Genomic DNA, 18,175 nt, shown 5'->3' with positions numbered 1-18,175 from the left:
GTAGTTTCTGTTCACAGCCGTAAGTGTCACAGGTAATGCTGTCGGCCCACCCAATTGCGAACGAGTACGACTTGGTAAGCGCGACACGAAGCCGCAGCCGGCACAACAGTTTCTTCGCACGATGGTAGCCCCCACGGAAGGTAGCTCTTCCATTCCATCAGGAGCCAGGAAATGGATGGTTCGTTGAACTCGTTCGATTCCACAGCGCGAATGTACTATCGTGGGCCATAGAGCGAAGTGTAGCTGCTGCGTCTGTCCTCACGAGTGAGATTAATACATATTTGCCGCTGTCGTGCGCAGAATTGGCGGATTGGTCTGCGTGATCATTTACACTGACATCACAGTGCGCCGGTAGCCACTGAAAGACAGCGCAAGCGAGATGACGGCTTTCTTGCTGGTGTATATTTTGATGGAAGGCAGCCTTGACGAGTAACGACAACTTATGAAAAGGTAGCTCGATGTCTTTCTGGGGGCAGGAGGGAGGGCAAGCGGTGATCGGGCAAGCAAGACGGATGATGAATGCGCGCCCTGAGCAATCAACAGCGATGTTTACCGGGATTGAAGGACATCTGGCAAGCCCGAATCTTGCAGAAGCCTAATGAGAAGCCCCAAACATGCGCGCAGTGCCTGGTCCCGTAAGCTCTCCAATAACGGCGGATATGAACTTAATGGACAACAGTGGCAGGCTGTAGCGTAAGAATATCAGTAACAAAGCTCTGTATAACTGGAACATGGAGTGTACCGATATGCCCCGTTATTTTCCACACATTAATTTTAGTACATTCGCAAAAGGCGACAGCCTTTTTTTTTCAGATACGCGCAATGGGATTCCAACGAAGGGCTTCTGTCGCCTATTATACCCAAGAATCTATCAGTTTTTTCGTAAGTTATAGTGCGTCCGTTGAAAGAGACTGGGTGTGGTGTCGTGAGTTTGTGTCTAAAGGCAGTTAACGTGCATTTCTCGGTAAACGCTGGCAAGTCTTGTGTTGGGAGGTAAGCTGATCAAAGTGCTGCTGTCTGTTGCAGCCCCCCCCCCCCCCCCCTTGATGCGAGTAACCGAAGAAGTCCAAAGCTAAATTTCATCGGCGTATATAAATATGTAAACTACCTTTGGTAAAACATCAGCGAAACGAATGAGGATCTCGTCGAACAAACTTGGCCATAACTTGGTCCTGCGGGACGCTACAGCAGGTGTAATGTTCAGCTCTGCATGGACTCATTTTCGGCTTTTACAAAAAGCTACTGCCGGGTTATACATATAGTCGCGCATAACCAACAAAGCGTGCGGCCACCGATTCCGATTGCCTCCAGAGATCATGACATAGAGGAGTCAACAGTATGACTTCTGTGATTAGTGGGCCATTATGTAGATACCTAGAAGACAAAAATTATGTTATTCTAGAGAAATCACGTTGAGAAATTATTTAGGATAGGGACACTCCAATATAACGTGTTGGAAATATATGGTTGGTTGGTATGGTCGCGTCAAAACGGGTCGTTTTATGTTGTACAAAGTTCCGCATGCTACATATTCGCTTCTAAGGAAACGAACAGATTCATACTGTACTTTCTGGAGCTACGTTTTGGAGCTGCTTGTGAATGAACTGTGTGGTGGGGCAATGAGGTCACTACTACAGGCTCTGTTTCGGTGCCAACTTCTCGCACTTCTCTCGCCTGTACGTGCGGCATCCCGTGAAGAGTTGCGCGACTGCTGCCAACAATGTGTCTGCTTGCTCTTGAATGAAATCCTCCCCTGCTGGCCGATAGTGCCCTTCGCCGTTCGAGTGCGCGTGCGACGTGTGTTTTGGCACCAAACGTGTGCTTGCCACACGCAAGGTCTACGCGCAGCGTGCGTACGGGGCAACACGCTGTCGTCACGAGTGAAGGAAAACCGGGGGGGGAAACAAGGGCCTTTGTCGCGAAACAACGGGCGTCATTTAGGTTCGATATGAGCCAAGGTGGCAATGTGACCTCGTTCACAGCCCGCTGCGCGGAGTACGGAAACAACAGTGGCGGACCCATGATCGTAAGCCTGGTTTCACGGCTCGCACGAGGATATGTTTCCGGGTCGGTTCTTGTCCCTGCTAACACGTGCGGCCGCACGAGCCATGTACCATCAAATACCTCCTTGAAGCCAGTATAGTTCTTGGTTTTCGCGGAACGTCGACTCAGTCGTTGGGTATGCAAGTCTGGATTCCAGACGTGGTATATATGAGAAAGTCGCACCGTGCTAACCACCGACTAATGTGTGCTCCATGCATCCATGTTTTTTTTTTTTTTAATTTCTGTACAAGGTCTAAATAATTCAGATGCGTAGAACGTGAACTATTTGGAAGCTAAAAGCTCTCGAAGAAGCATGCATGCAGCCGCAGCACTGGAACGTTTGCGCGAACAGGACTCGCGTCGTATAATTATCGGGGCAGCCACCATGTGGAAGCCCGCGAATGGCTGCCCAAAAAGTAAATGTTAGCGGTAGGGTGCAATTTCTATGTCGGAATGAAAAGCTTGGCTGAGCAGCATGTCAGAACTGAGGTTAGAATAACGCATGCAGTTTCCGTAAGCTAATTTAAAGCGATAAGATTGAAGACGGGGCGTGTCGATGCTATTATAAAGTAAGTGTAAAGTGAATGCACTTGAGATCCCGCCATCTGGGATGGAGAGTGAAGGGCTGGGCGCAGATAGAGACTTCTCGCTGTCATGCTGGACAAAGCGTTGGCAAATTCAGGCCGCAGATAGCGCGTTGTGGGGGGCCCCGTTACACCCGATGAGCAACTGTAGGGTTAGGGCTCATGTCCATGTTATGTATTCCAGGGTCCAGCGTTTCTGGTTTCAGCCAGGAAAGAAAGAAGAAAAAAAAAACGAAAGAACCATTGCCAGTTCGGCGGCTTGGCGGAAAAAAAGACAAGAGAAAAGACTGTTCATGAAATGTGAAATGAAAAGACACCCACCGCCATTGGGTGGAGGGCCCATTAAAAACGCTTCAAGTTAGCAAGTTCATTCATCGTACTTTATTGAGAGCATCTTACATGTTAGAGTGGCTCTCAAGAGTCAAAGTGATCATCCAGAGCGGATCAGGAAACCACGGCGGTTCCACAGTTCTAGTTGACTAAAGGTGTGTCCAGTGCGCACGTCATTGCACACTTCACCTCGAAAGGTGTGACCTAGTGCGTGCGTCATTGGGAACGTGACGGCGCAGCCAATGGGAAGGAGGTGGCGCCACTACATGAGTCTATAAAATGAGCACATAAAATAAAAAGCACTAACGTCCAATTGAACGCCACTGAGCGGTCTCTCGAGTTATGAACTCCTCGCGGGCAAGCAAGCAAGCGCGCTGGGACGCTTGGCACGTTTTGATTTAGCCTTACCGAGGCGCAGTCAGAACCCAGGCAAGAGCTTGCACGGCCAAGAAACGCGCGGAAAAAGACATTTCCCCAAAGGGACTATAATGCTTTCGCATTCCCACGCGTAAGCATTCTTAGGTGTCTCTGCCGATTCCTTTTTTTCTTTTCTGCTTGGGTTTTCCCTGGCACTACGACGAAAACAAGAGGCAGAAAGGGGGCAGATGGGCGGCGGCTGCCGGATTCGAGACCCTCGTTATGTAATGAACGAGAAGAAAGGGGGTTAACCGAGGGGCCCGATTTTTATTAATCATATCATAAGAAGCCAACAAACAAAGACACCAAGGACAACACAGGGGGAATTACTTGTGCCTAATAAATAAAATAAAGAAACGATAAATTAATGGAAATCAAAGCGGATGAAAAAACAACTTGTCGCAGGTGGGGAACGATCCCAAAACCTTCGCATTATGCGTGCGATGCTCTACCAGTTGAGCCTTCAGTTGCCTTCAGGTAGCACGTGTGGGTTTATTGACCAGTTGCTTTCAGCCAAAAAAGATCACGTACTCGTGACGCCTGCGAAAGAAAGGATGTTCCACATCCGCCGCCAAGGTTTATGTGTGGTGGCGCTGGCTAACACTCCCAGGATTTGTTCTAGTAGTAACGCATAAATGCGCCAGAAAGTGGATGCGACGATGGCGCCGCGGTAGCTCAATTGGTAGAGCATCGCACGCGTAATGCGAAGACGTGGGATCGTTCCCCACCTGCGGCAAGTTGTTTTTTCAACCACTTTCTGTTCCATTAATTTATAATTTCTTTATTTCAATTAGTAAGTACAAGTGATTTCCCCTGTCTTGTCCTTGGTGTCTTTGTTTGTTAGATTTATTGGAGACTTACGCGTATATTAAATTTTCTTGTTGCGAGATTTTGTATATAAGTGCAGTGAAATTTGTTTCCACTGACACTTTTTCGCCCTTTATGAAGCTGTATCTTTGCATTTGTATATTCCAGTGCATCTTCGCATTTCTAATGTACGCGAGCGAGTCAAATGGAAGTGAGCCAACCCACCCCGCGGAATAATGGTTTGGTTCATTATCTGCGAGGCATGCGCGTTGCACACAGGCATCTCTCATTTAGAAAAGTGACACGCAGGTGTGAGGATAAATCTTCTTTAATCTTCTACACTGGGTTGAACATGGTCACCTGACATAATGGACGCTCCAAAAGTTGAACAGCGTGGTGTCATGATGTTTTTAACAGCTGAAGGTGTTTCCCAAAAAGAAGTTAGTAGCCGCATGGTTGCCTTTTACAATGAACATTGCATTTCATTGGCCACTGTGAAGCGTTGGAGCAAACGGTTCAAAAAAGAACGTGAAAGTTGCAAAATCGATCCAAGACCAGGCCGAAGACACTGTGTAATCTCATCAACCTTTGCAATCACCCCCAGCACAATTGCAAAGGTTGATGACCTGATTACACAAGAATGGAAGATAAGCATCGATGAACTGGCAGAGCGTGTGAACTTCAGTCACGGTTAAGTTCACACCGAATCATGATGCCACTACTACAAGCCTGAAACACGACGGCAAAGCTTACAGTAGAAACATTCGAATTCACCTCCCACAAAGAAAGCAAAGGCCGTCATTTCCGCCGGAAAGGTGTTGCTGACTTTTTTTTAGATCGCCATTACTGATCAAATGTGCTAAACCTGGAGAGACTACTATCAACCGTTTCCGATATTGTGAAACACCGGATGGGCTGCGTGTCGCAATCAAGAACAAATGATGTTCAAAATTGACGAATGGGGTCATCTTGCTCCACAACAATGCCGTCCCCACGTCGTTGATGTGATTAACTCAAACCTGGCAAAGTTCAAGTGGAAAATAATGCAACATCCGTCATACAGCCCAGTCCTGTCGCCTTGCGACTTACACATTTTGGTGCAATTGAAGAAACAGCTCAAGTGAACCAGATTGGTGTCGGACGATGACGGGGGTGAAAGAGTCAGTTACCGACTTTTTGAAGCAGCAACTCAAGGAGTTTCATGAGACAGGAATTTCGCGACTCCTTAGTCAGTGGGACAAATGTCTAAATGCTCGTGTAGGCTACGTTTAAATAAAGTACCCCGTTTGTCATATATTCGCATTGACTCACTTCCATTTTCCTCGCCCTCCTACATTTTGCAGAACTTCTGCTTTCTATATATTCTCTCTGTTGAGACTATAATTTCGGTGCAATAATTACTCTCAATACAGGACCGGTGACAGCTGCTCCTGCGCAATACATTGGAACAAAGGACAGCGTCATTGAGATTTTCTCCTGGTCATTGCATATGTACAAAAATGTAAACAAAGTTCTTGAATGACAAAGTTGCATTAAAATATTTATCCTCAACCTGTTCCATTTCATGGCCTTTACATTTTTCATATCAGCAGCATGCACTGCTTTGCTGGTTTCGAACTCATATATTTCACAAGTTCGTGTTATATTTTCTTTATTTATGAAATAGACAAAAAAACAACAACATGGAAACATTGATATCAGTTATTTCGGGCGCAGGTCTTGGGACATACGAGTATATTCTTTTATAAAGGAATACATATTTGACTTGTATTCATTGTGCGTAGCATTCAAGAATTTGCTTGCAGCATCCTTGGCAATGTCAATGCAATGATTGATGTATTTGATCCCTCGACAAATTCTATAAGGAGGAGGTAGGGCCTCCGAAGTGGGCGCTGGTCGGAAAAAAAAAAGAACGTTCACCTGACCGGTTCTCTCTGAATAGGAGCGCTGCCTGCGTCTAAGCGGCTATGATCGAAAATTTTTGTATATTGCTATTTTATGAAATGGCAGCATCTATGAACTGCGCTCAGGTCCTCGTGTTACTGGTACAACAACCTAGTGTTGTTGCCAAGTGCATGGCGCCTCTAAGTCAGCACATTGTGAGTTCGTTAGAATGCCTCTTGCGTAGATTAAACAGCCACAAAAATTACATTATACTGTTCGAAAGTGAATATAATAGCACAGAAGATGAACATTTTCCCCGTGCCAAAACGGCACTTCGCTTAAATGCGTGGTCGGCAGGAAAAAAATTGCATTGCGTTGACGCTGTAATCTTAAACAATATACAAGATTAATTTGGTCTACAACCATGAGCCGTACCCAGTGGTGGTGCCTAAATTCCGGTGGGAGCGGAAGGCAATTACCGTGCTTTAGGTGCACAGTGCAAAGCCCCAGGTGTTCAAAATTAATCTGGAGCTCTCTCTTACAGCGTTCTTCATAAGCCACTCTGCTGAATAGGAATGTTAAACACCATATTTTAATTGATTTTACCTCTTGGTCATCGAAATGCGAATGCACGAAGCGTGTATAAATCATAGTGAATTCGTTGCGCGTTAACTTCGCTGTGCCTGAGTCTTCCCTTTGCTCGTTTTGATTTTAGAAGACCAAGTTTTACGTTTTTATGTGCATCATCGCAGCATAAATCTTGTGTCGTAAAGAGAAGTATAAAGATAAGAAATAAAACGAGAAAGTTCGCTGCTTTAGCTAAAACCGATGATATCTGCTATAAGGCGCGATAAGATTAGTGGGTCGCCTTTGCTGCAATCCCCGTGGCGAAGGGTACACGCACGCAGCTTCGGCAATGGTGAAAACATGCTTGTAGCGCATGTACGTTCCTTGTGGCGAGGCGTACGCTGTTCCGGGGAATGGTAAAAATAGAAATACGAGGAGCTCATTTACAGTCATACCTTTAGGCCGATAATTTATGCTGAAACATATTTTTATTCACACAGTGGAGGCGGCACTAAGATAAAGGCGCTCACTGATCGTCGCGTCTCGCTCGTTCCCACCTGTACAAAAAATGACAACCATTCCACTCTATGAAGATGGAATGGCAGCGAAAGCTGACGACAGTCAAAGCTCTCAAAGGAAAAGCCAAGTGCTTTCGCGGCCATTCCATCTTGACAGAGTGGAATGGTTGTCAGGAGCCGCGTGCATTTCTCGAAACTTGGCCTTGAGCGTCTTGTGCTTGCACATTTCGTTGGGGTTCTCGGTGGGCGGAAACGGAACGATCGCCATCGTTCTCCTGCTGGGCACGAACGGTGCGCCGAATCGCCACTTCTCCTTGTTCCGTTCTTGAAGCACGTGTGCGTGGGCTGGTGCATCTGCGTCCGCACCCGTTGCAGAACCGGCCTCTCTAGTGAAATGAGAAACTCGGCCATGCTGATAGTCTCGGGCACGTCCATACCGAATTCCTCGTTCGACGCGTTGTTCAGCCTTAGTAGAATGTGGACGTGCGCGCTTCCTCTCCGCTGAAATTCCACCCGCTTGAAGAGGTCCACAAAGTTCTACGGCTTTGTGGACAGAAACACCTTGTTGTCTTTGAGAATGTTCAGGATCACGTCGAACAGTTTCTTGGCGTAGATAGCGCACGCCACCCGGTCGTTGTCCCACAGTTCTATTCTGTCGAGGTATAATGCATGTCCTCTGTCGATCTCCGCACCTCGTGGTGGCCCTGTACTCTCAGGCTTTCCAGCAGCTCGATCAGCCGATCCCAGTGCACCTCCGACGAAGACATCGTGAGGAACGCGGTTAGTTTGCCCAGTTGCCCAATCATGGTGAACACTTCTTTCTTCCTCTCCATCCAGTAGCGGACCTTGTCGTTTCGCGCCGGCGCCGTTTACATTCTCGTTGCTGTTCCCTCCTCCGCCGCTCGTACGTGTGACAAGAATAATTCAAGGGCGCTTTACAGGTGTCATTGAGCTTGGACCCTTTTTGCATTATCACCAGGATCCGTGTCTGTCCGTTCTCCACGATCGAGGCTTACCCCGACGTGTATCGCGACGACGCTTTCCCGTCCTGCCGGCAGACCTCCACTCTAGCGCACATGCTCTGGAAGTGCGGGTCGACGTACCCCAAGGTCATCAAGGAGCACTGGGACTCGCTTCTGCGTATCCCCGCTCTAGAAAAGCAAATCCTGGCTGTCCGGCGTGCCCGCGACCGGGCCGGTGGGCTCGACCTGCCGGTCCCGACGTGGGACTAGCCAGGTGCGGGAAGAGTTCGCGTCCTCGCCGGACCTGCAATAAAGTTTCTGCACTCACGCCCACATGATTCCCGAGCCCACATGGGTATGTGCTATTGAGCTTGGACCCTTTCTGCACGGTCACCGGGATCGGCCCACATGATGATTTTTTTTCTGTTGTCGGAAGCCGAAAAAACTACGAAGGTTAGTCATATACAGCTTTCGCTGTAAAATGACGGGTTATAAAGTTCTGCCGATGCCTCGTCACTAAGACTGCCCCTATTACACGTCAGCACGTCCACATTTTAGCAAACATGACGCATTGCTAATCGCGCATTACACCACACAGTAATGAACTCCGTTTCCCTACGCAAGGATGAGCCCAAACAGTCGCTATTTTTGCCGCACACTTTATCACGACAAAACAAACGTGGTGCATTCCCGAAGAAAAGCCGATGTCGCTGTCCGCCGTAAACCACCATGTTGTTAACTTCTGCTAGTAAAGGAAGCCAGCATCGACAGTTTTACATCACGCCGTTTACCACACACCGTTGTTCTCCGGCACACAATACTGCTAATCGGTGACGAGAGTGAAGTTTCTCAAAAATAAACAAAAAGAAGAAGAAGAAGAAGAAAACGCGTCCACGTGGAGCACACCCGCACTAAGCACATCGCCGAGAGCTGGCTAGAGTGTACTAGACTGTTACCGAGTGGGCCGCACGGCGCTCTGTCGCTGAGGCGCCACGTGTCGAAAAATTTTGCGAAGGCGCTGCGAGCGAACTGGATGGGGGAGGAGACGTGCTTCGCGGCATATTGAACATAATTTCGCTGTGGGCCCTGAGGCCGATTGCGCGCGTACGCTCTTATAATAGTGCTTTATTTACACTGCAAATTTATACTGACACCTTTTTGCTACGTATACATATTTGAGGCATGGGTTATACTACATGGCGTCTTCAATTTCGCTGTCGTTGTCGAGTGCGTCATCTGCTAGCGAGCGCGCGTTTGTTGCGCGGACGCCCAGTTTTTCTCCCAAAAAGTCCGTGCAGTAAAATTTTTTATGCTTTTACTTGCGCCCGCGACTCCTGCCGGCCGGTGGCAACTGTAGTTTTAACCAGGTGAACAGATGTTTTTAACACTGTTTTCTAAAAGTAACACATTATTTTTGCCAGAGAAGCCGCCTATCTGCAACATGAAGCTACGTAAGAAAATTTTATTGATATCGTGTCATTTTACGTGCGCTTCTTGTTTGTGGAATATTGATCAGGGACAATGGCCAAAGATAACAATGTTATAGTTAAATAAACCAGGTTCATTAACTGCGTGGCGCGAAAAGATGCAAATGACCAAATGCATTTAATGCATTCTAGGTAAATCTAAGGGTACATAGACATACACATCCGCGACATATATGTAAGAGAATAATTATGTAATATTCTAACTGCATTGAATGAAAAAGTGAGAACTCCAGACCGGAATAAACGTGTTTCTTTTTAAAGTTGCGCCGGCCCCACGTGAACCAGTCGACTTTCCGAGAAAATGAGTCAAGGCTATTCTTGGACGTTAATATGAACAACAGTGTTAGGGACAAGATATTGCCTTTGCACTCTCGATTGAATCGGGAAGACCGGGAACTTTTTACCAAAGCAACCTCCGTGGCTTGTCTGGCGATCTACTTCAACGTGCCAGCAGGCGAAATGAAGTAGAAACATATAGTCTAATCGAATGGTATTTGCCATTCAGATCGTATTCGACTTCAGAATTCACTAACAAACATTTCTGAATAGCCGTTTGCATTCGAATGTAACGAATAACAGCACCTTTGAAGTCTAGAAGGTGTGGGGCCGATGCAAGTGAGGACGCTTATTCCGAATGATTGTGCTGTTGGAGAATCGTGGTTGTTGCGCAGAGGCGCACCAGTTCCCGAGAGAATTAACGCACTGGTGCTAATCGGTTCGGCTGAACAAGTTTCTAGCTGTCATTCAATATAAACGCCCCGTTTCGGGACAGCCTGTAAATCTGCAAACTTGATTCAGGCACGAAAAAGATTTTGTTGACAGTCTCACCATGTCTGCAAGACTGCAACCCATCAAAACTGGGTGCCCAATGTGGTACCACACTTCTTCAACGGACATAACAGATCTACAAATATCTCTACGTGTATGTGAGGCATGCCGTTCATTTATATGCTTCATTATTGCCCTTATGATAGTGCGCCGGATTAACTGAAAGCAGCCGTTTATAATACAGAAGCTTCTTAGTTGAGTGGACGTACAATCGGGAAAGGCACTACATTTAGCTATGAAATATAAGATAAGCGAAACATGTTTTTCTTAGGAATCAGGCTCGAGAATAATTTCTTTCGTTTACACCCCTAGAAAAAAAGCCAAAGGACGCTGCTACCTTCATTTTTCTTCTTGTTCTTTTTTTAAATTAAACAAATTCTAGCGTTTAACGTCTGGCGACATGCTTATGAGGCACCCTGTTCAGTTCGCTGAATCTGCGGTTGTTTAACGTGCACCTAAACAAATGGTGGCCTAACTGGCGAGCTCTCAGGAATAACTATCATGAATATATAAGCAGAAACTTCATGAATGGGGTAAAAAAATAGTCCGACTATGCTCCTCAACAAGCTTCACAGGGATGAAAAAACATACACACACACACACACACACACACACATATATATATATATATATATATATATATATATATATATATTGTAAGCACTATTAACGTACTTCGTCGTTTTCATTTGTACATAGCCATCATCATCTTCACTGTTCTTCGACTTCTTCGCGCGTGAGCTGGGGGCGTTGCCTTTGGTGGAATAAACAGCGCTGGACAACTTGATCGGTCTCGGTATTATAAAGTGGTGGAGGTACGTCAAGATCCCGACGTCCTCTCGCGTTCCCGTCCTCCCTGGAGCTCCGTTCCGGTCGCCGCCTGCACCCAACTACCCCTACAACAATGGACACTTCCGACCCCGGCCCTTCCGGCGCCTCAAACCCTACCACACAGACGACCCCACCTGCGGCGCCCTCTTGGACTGTGACGAGCCCTCAGCGCGATCCCCCTGTCTTTGCGGGACTCCGCGGTGATGACGTAGACGATTGGATCGACCACTACGACCGCGTGAGTTCTTGTAACAAGTGGAACGACACCCAGAAATTGAGGCACGTCGCCTTCTACTTGACCGGTGTTGCAAAGACGTGGTATTTCAACCACGAAACCGACATCGCGGATTGGACCACGTTTACCTCGAAGCTGCGGCAAATCTTCGCTTCCTCGTCTGGCCGTGCAGAAGTCGCCAAACAGAAGCTGGGAACGCGCCGCCAACTTCCCCAAGAGTCTTACACCTCATACATAGAGGATGTCTTGGCTCTGTGCCGCCGTGCGAATCCTAGCATGACGGAAGCCGAACGCGTTCGCCACATCTTAAAAGGCATTGGGCCTGTCGCGTTCAACGCCTTAATCGTGCAAAATCCGGCTTCTGTCCAAGACATCACTTCAACGTGTCAACGCCTCGACGAGCTGCAGTCTATTCGTCTTCCACATGACAGCAGCGATCCTCAGGTTGCTCATTCTCCAGATCTACGTGCTCTTATCCGCACCGTCATCCGCGAGGAGCTTCAACTACAAGACCTAAAGCGTCCCCCTGCTGCCTGCGCACCAACCCCCACCTTCGACTTGCGCGAGGTCGTAAAGCAGGAGTTGACAGCGATGACTACACCCACGACGCATCTTGCTCCGGTAGCGCGCTCCACCCCTACCTACGCGGATGTTGTTTCGCTACCCACCCCTACCGTGACTTCCGTGCCTACTGGCGTTTCCTATGACCATTTGGCTTCGATGGGAACCAGAGCACTTGCTGCGCCATCGTACCCTCAGTGGCGTCCACCTCGTCCGGTTTGTTTTTACTGTGGCATACGCGGCCATATATCTCGCTTCTGCCGCCGGCGCCAGCAGGATGAAAGGCGAGGCTATGCTGAGCACGAAAGAGACCGCACTCGCCGATCAGACGACTACTATCCCGGACCGCACTCATTCCCTCAACAGCGTTCTCCGTCTCCACCAGCTGCTCCCAATCTGCCTCATAGTTCCCGTTCGGCCAGACGTCGTTCTCCATCCCCTTACCGGCGCTCTACATCGCCACTTCGTCCCACTTCCCATTTTGTCGACCAGCACTCGGAAAACTAACTGTTGCAGTTTTTGGAGGGGAAACTGCTTCTTATCGGTCTTCAAAAATTCCTCCTGTTCGCCCGGCCAACATGCTTTCTGTGACTGTCGAAGGTGTTCCCGCATCAGCTCTCATCGATACCGGTGCCGCCGTTTCTGTTCTTCGGAGTGATCTGTGTTCCCGGCTCCGTAAAGTAAAAACGCCTTATCTTGGACCTATTTTGCGTGGCGCTAATAATGCATTCATTCACCCTGACGGACAGTGTACTGCTCGTGTTCTCATCGACGGCATACGCCACCACATCGAGTTTATCATCCTTCCAACGTGTATCCATGAACTTATACTTGGTTGGGACTTCCTACATTCTGCTTCAGCCGTCATTTCATGTAGAGAAGAAGTTGTCCACATCACAGATACAGAGCTTGAACCTGTTGCGGACTCTTCACTTTCATGCGTCAACTTGGTCCTCGCTTCAGACTACGTCCTGCGTCCTGGTCACGAAGACGTTGTAGCCGTAACGTCCAGTCAGATCGCCGACGGAGACGCCCTAGTCGCCCCTTCTTCCCGCTGTACTTCTCGCGGAATTCTCATTGCCACCTGTCTCGTCCGGTTTTCACGCGGCCGCGCCCTTCTGTCTGCTTGCAACACGACCCCAGATCCTGTGATGCTGCCCAAAGGGATGACTGTGGCAACCCTCGCCGACACTCAACCAATCTCTCTAGTCACGCTTTGCCCTTCTTCATCACCAGCACCAACCTCAGGTTTGGATGATTCTTTCCCTCCTCCAGCCGTTCTTGGTTCTGACCTAACAGCCGCGCAGTCCGAAGCCTTAATGGTGGTCTTGGCAAAACACAAAGCCTGTTTCGATAGCTGTTCCTCTGTGTTGAGCCAAACTCCTGCGGCTACACACCGTATCGAAACCGAAGGTTCCGCTATAATACGACGACGCCCCTATCGTGTATCGCCGTCCGAACGAAAGGTCATTGAACAACAGGTCACTGACATGCTTGCGCGGAAGATAATACGACCTTCATCTAGCCCATGGGCGTCTCCCGTGGTCCTGGTAAAGAAGAAAGATGGCTCAGTTCGCTTTTGCGTGGATTATCGAGCGCTCAATAAGATCACACGCAAGGACGTATATCCAATACCTCGAATTGACGACGCTTTGGACACACTACAAGGGGCGGAGTATTTCTCCAGCATTGATCTTCGATCAGGATATTGGCAAATTCCGATGAACGAGACTGACAAAGAAAAGACCGCATTCGCTACACCGGATGGCCTTTATGAATTTAACGTGATGCCTTTTGGCCTTTGCAATGCTCCTGCCACATTTGAGCGCATGATAGACAACGTACTTCGTGGTCTAAAATGGAAGACATGCCTCTGTTATCTGGACGATATTGTCATCTTTTCGTCTGACTTCAGCCAACATCTTCAACGATTAGACGAAGTTCTCAAGTGCCTTGCGAATGCTGGTCTCCAGATCAATACAAAAAAATGCAAATTTGCAACCAAAACAATAAAAGTATTGGGTCACGTCGTCTCAAAAGATGGCATCCAGCCTGACCCCGACAAGATTAGTGCCGTTCTTCAGTTTCCTCGCCCCCAGCAACAGAAAGATCTACGTAGTTTCCTCGGCTTGGCGTCATATTTTCGTAGGTTTATACGCAACTTCGCAGCAATAGCAGCTCCTCTACACAAGCTACTGGTTACCGGTGCCTCTTTCACGTGGACTAGCGACTGCGAGTCGGCTTTTCAAGCTCTTAAGCGGCATCTTACTTCCGGACCAGTGCTTCGCCACTTCGATAATCGTGCCCCCACCATACTCCATACTGACGCAAGCGCACAAGGTATTGGCGCAGTACTTCTGCAACGTAATACAGCATCTAAAGAGCAAGTCATAGCATATGCCAGCCGAACACTTTCTCCAGCTGAGCGGAACTACACCATTACAGAGCAAGAGTGCCTGGCTATCGTTTGGTCGATTCAGAAATTTCGCCCATACCTTTACGGCCGCCACTTCACCATCGTCACCGACCATCATGCTCTGTGTTGGCTGTCATCAATGAAAAACATGTCAGGACGCTTAGGACGCTGGATACTCCGCTTGCAGGAATATGACTTCACTATAACGTACAAGTCTGGAAAACACCATCATGATGCAGACGCATTGTCTCGCTGCCCACTCTCACTCTCTCCAGGTAACGCGCCGTCGTCTTCCCAACCACGTCGTTCCGATGCTACGCCTGCCTCTCACCAACTCTCGATAACATCCCTGGACCAAGTTACGCTTTCATCACGCTCTGATTTCGTCTCGCTTCAGCGGGCCGACTCCTACTGTCGAGCTCTCATGGATCGCCTTAGTGGGTTCGCCGAACCGCCCAACAGCCGCTTGCGACGCCAACTTCGACAATTCCGCCTTCAAGGTGGCGTGCTACACCGCTACATTTACCACCCAACAGGTCACCGGTGGGTCCCAGTTCTACCTCGCTGCCTTCGTTTGCGGATATTAGAGGCACTTCACGACGATGTATCGGCTGGCCACTTAGGCTTCCACAAGACTTACGACCGCATAAAGACCCGCTGCTTCTGGCCTGGCCTATCCTCAACGGTGGCCAAATACATTGCCTCTTGTGCGTCATGTCAGCACCGCAAACGCTCGACATCCCCTCCTGCCGGTTTACTACAACCTCTCCCTTGCCCGGACGCACCTTTTGAATTTGTTGGCATTGATTTATATGGTCCCTTGCCGTTGACACCCTCCGGTCACCGTTGGATTGTCACTTCGGTCGACCATTTAACAAGATATGCCGAGACTGCCCCTCTGCGATCCGGCACCGCTTCTGAGGTCGCCGACTTTTTCTTGCGCGCCATCGTCTTGCGCCATGGGGCTCCTCGCGTTCTTCTCAGTGACCGTGGCAAGGCGTTCATTTCACAAGTCCTCGAGGAAGTTCTTCGAGCCACTAATACCGTCCACAAATCTACGTCCACTTATCATCCGCAAACCAATGGCCTTACTGAGCGCTTCCACCGTACGCTGTCTGACATGATTTCCATGTACATCCGTCCTGACCACACTGACTGGGATAAAATTCTTCCTTTTGTGACATTCGCATATAACACTGCTATTCAACGAACTACCGGCTACAGCCCTTTCTTCCTTGTGTATGGACGATCTCCTTCCACCATATTCGACAGAGAACTATTTTTCGCACCTTCTTCGCCTAACGCGTCGCTTCCGGAAGATTTCGCTGCCCGAGTTGCACATTGCCGTCAAATCGCCCGGCAAAGCACAGAAGCTACCCAAGCTGAGCGCAAGCGTTACTGCGACAACAAACGCCGTGACCTACGTTTTCACCCTGGAGACCAAGTCCTACTTTGGACTCCAGTCCGCACCCCAGGCCTCTGTGAGAAGTTCCTTCCACGCTACATTGGCCCATACACCGTTGTGCAGCAAACATCTGCAGTGAACTATCTCGTTCGCCCAGTACACTCCGTCACTGACCGGCGCCGCCGGAATGCTGAAATTGTTCACGTCTCGCGGATGAAGCCCTTCACTCCCCGTTTAGATAATCTCTAATCTGCGGCCAGGCTGGCCGCTTCCATGACGGGGGGAAGTTAGTGTAAGCACTATTAACGTACTTCGTCGTTTTCATTTGTACATAGCCATCATCATCTTCACTGTTCTTCGACTTCTTCGCGCGTGAGCTGGGGGCGTTGCCTTTGGTGGAATAAACAGCGCTGGACAACTTGATCGGTCTCGGTATTATAATATATATATATATATATATACTCCTGTTTTTACATGCAAAATCATGGTCAGCAGGAGAGTAGATTTTTAACCCGACTGGTACGCAGAATAAGAAACCCAGAAATGGGAATGCGATATACGGGACCAGCTGTTTACTCCCATTTGATGTTATTTTGTTTACAGGGCATGGTTATAATAAAAAAGCTAATTAACGAATGTTCTTTAACTAGTCTTCCCTACATCAATACGTGTTTTTATGGGAGGCGAGTTGGTTCATCTTGAAACATATGGGTAACAGCGCAAGCAGACGACCACAAGAGGGGAGACACGTATACACAAGCGCTGATTAACAACTGGTTTTCTTCGCAAGAATAGCGCACTTTATATATGCCAGAGTGATGCAAGGGAAATGAAGGGGAAAACATGTCAAGGGTGATAGCATGCCAACAACGCAAGCGCAATACAGCCAACCAAGCGCAATAAAACGCAAACAATTATTTTCCTTTTTCTTTTTCTTTGCAATCTGAACCCCCGACAGCCACATCCAGAAGATCAAATTAAGCATCGAAGAGAGCAAGGAAAGGAGTGCTAAAGCACTTGCTACCAAATTTTCTAGTGTGGTACGCTCCTAAACTGATGCGCGCGGGCTTGTCACTACTCTTTTCTAGAATCGTCGTCTCTTTCAACCGGGCCACACAATCCATACACTTGCTAACGTGCGCAACTAAATGTGCGTATTTATCATCTAGTTTTTACAGTCAAGCTGTATACCTTCACCGTCCAAGGAAATTTTCGTGTCGTTGGCGTGGTAAACAAAAAACTCCCCATACGTGGACCGATCCAGGAGATAGTGCAATGCCGGGTCGATCCGCGGCGGAGGTGAAGCAGGCGTTAAGCACTCACCATACGTGGACCGATCCCGAAGATAGTGCAATGCCGGGCCGACCCGCGGCGGAAGTGCAGTTCGCCATTAAGGGGCCCACATACACAGTTTCGCTGGTCATCCTTCTTCACAGAGTGGAAAGGCACTGAGTTTTTTTTTTCCAGTTTTTTGCGCGTCTTCCCCTACACGGTCATGGACACAGCGACCAGTTTAGCCAACGCAAAACATCCCACATGACATGGGAATGCAATACACCACTCCGGTGGAGCATTTAACTAACGGCAGTTCATGGTTCTTCTGGCATCCACGGTCTCTCGCGTTACAGATAACGTGCACACAACTTTCCCAGCTTATTTGGGGCAGAGAAACAATTGGCACGCCGTGCGTACTTGCCACCTTCTTAATATTCTGGGAAAGTTTATGGATGTATGGACCACCTCACGCTTAGGTGCCTTCCGTTGATCCTCAGTCGTTGTACTTCCCGATTCACGCTTGAATTGAACTTTGCAGCCAAAAGACGGCTTAGCTGATTATTAAAACTGGGCTTAATCTGAGGTCGGCACGATTTTTGGATAGCCGATTTCATACACAACACCGCTATTCCTCTCTTGATTGTCTTGGAGTTAAGCTCGGAAAGTTGTGTCGAAGTATCTGTAACGCCAGAAAACGTGGATGCCAGAAAAACCACCAACCGCCGTTAGTTAAATCTTCCACTGGAGTGACATTCCCATGTCATGTGGGATGTTTTACGTCGGCGAAACTGGTCGCTGTGTCGATCACCGTTTAGGGGAACACGCTCAAAAAGTGAAAAAACTAGATGATAAATACGCACATTTAGTTGCGCACGTTAGCAAGTGTACGGACTGTGTGGCCCGGTTGAAACACACGACGATTCTAGAAAAGAGTAGTGACAAGCCCGCGCGCATCAGTTTAGAAGCCTACCACACTAGACAACTTGGTAGCAAGTGCTTTAGCACTCCTTCCCTTGCTCTCTTTG

General features: G+C 48.3%; 1 protein-coding gene and 1 non-coding gene across 3 annotated transcripts in view; both read left to right on the top strand.

Moving 5' to 3' along the window:
• The window catches only part of LOC126544860 (uncharacterized), a 219,679-nt gene that overhangs the window by 153,680 nt on the left and 47,824 nt on the right, over nt 1-18,175 (top strand). The window lies entirely within an intron of this gene.
• Nucleotides 4,039-4,110, top strand: TRNAT-CGU (transfer RNA threonine (anticodon CGU)). The gene has a single exon. It is a non-coding gene; the product is annotated as a tRNA-Thr (tRNA).

The sequence above is a fragment of the Dermacentor andersoni genome, chromosome 1, assembly GCF_023375885.2.
Source record: "Dermacentor andersoni chromosome 1, qqDerAnde1_hic_scaffold, whole genome shotgun sequence".
NCBI lineage: Eukaryota > Metazoa > Arthropoda > Arachnida > Ixodida > Ixodidae > Dermacentor > Dermacentor andersoni.
The sequence above is the reverse complement of the archived record's forward strand: the minus strand, read 5'-3'. Positions and strand labels throughout refer to the sequence as shown.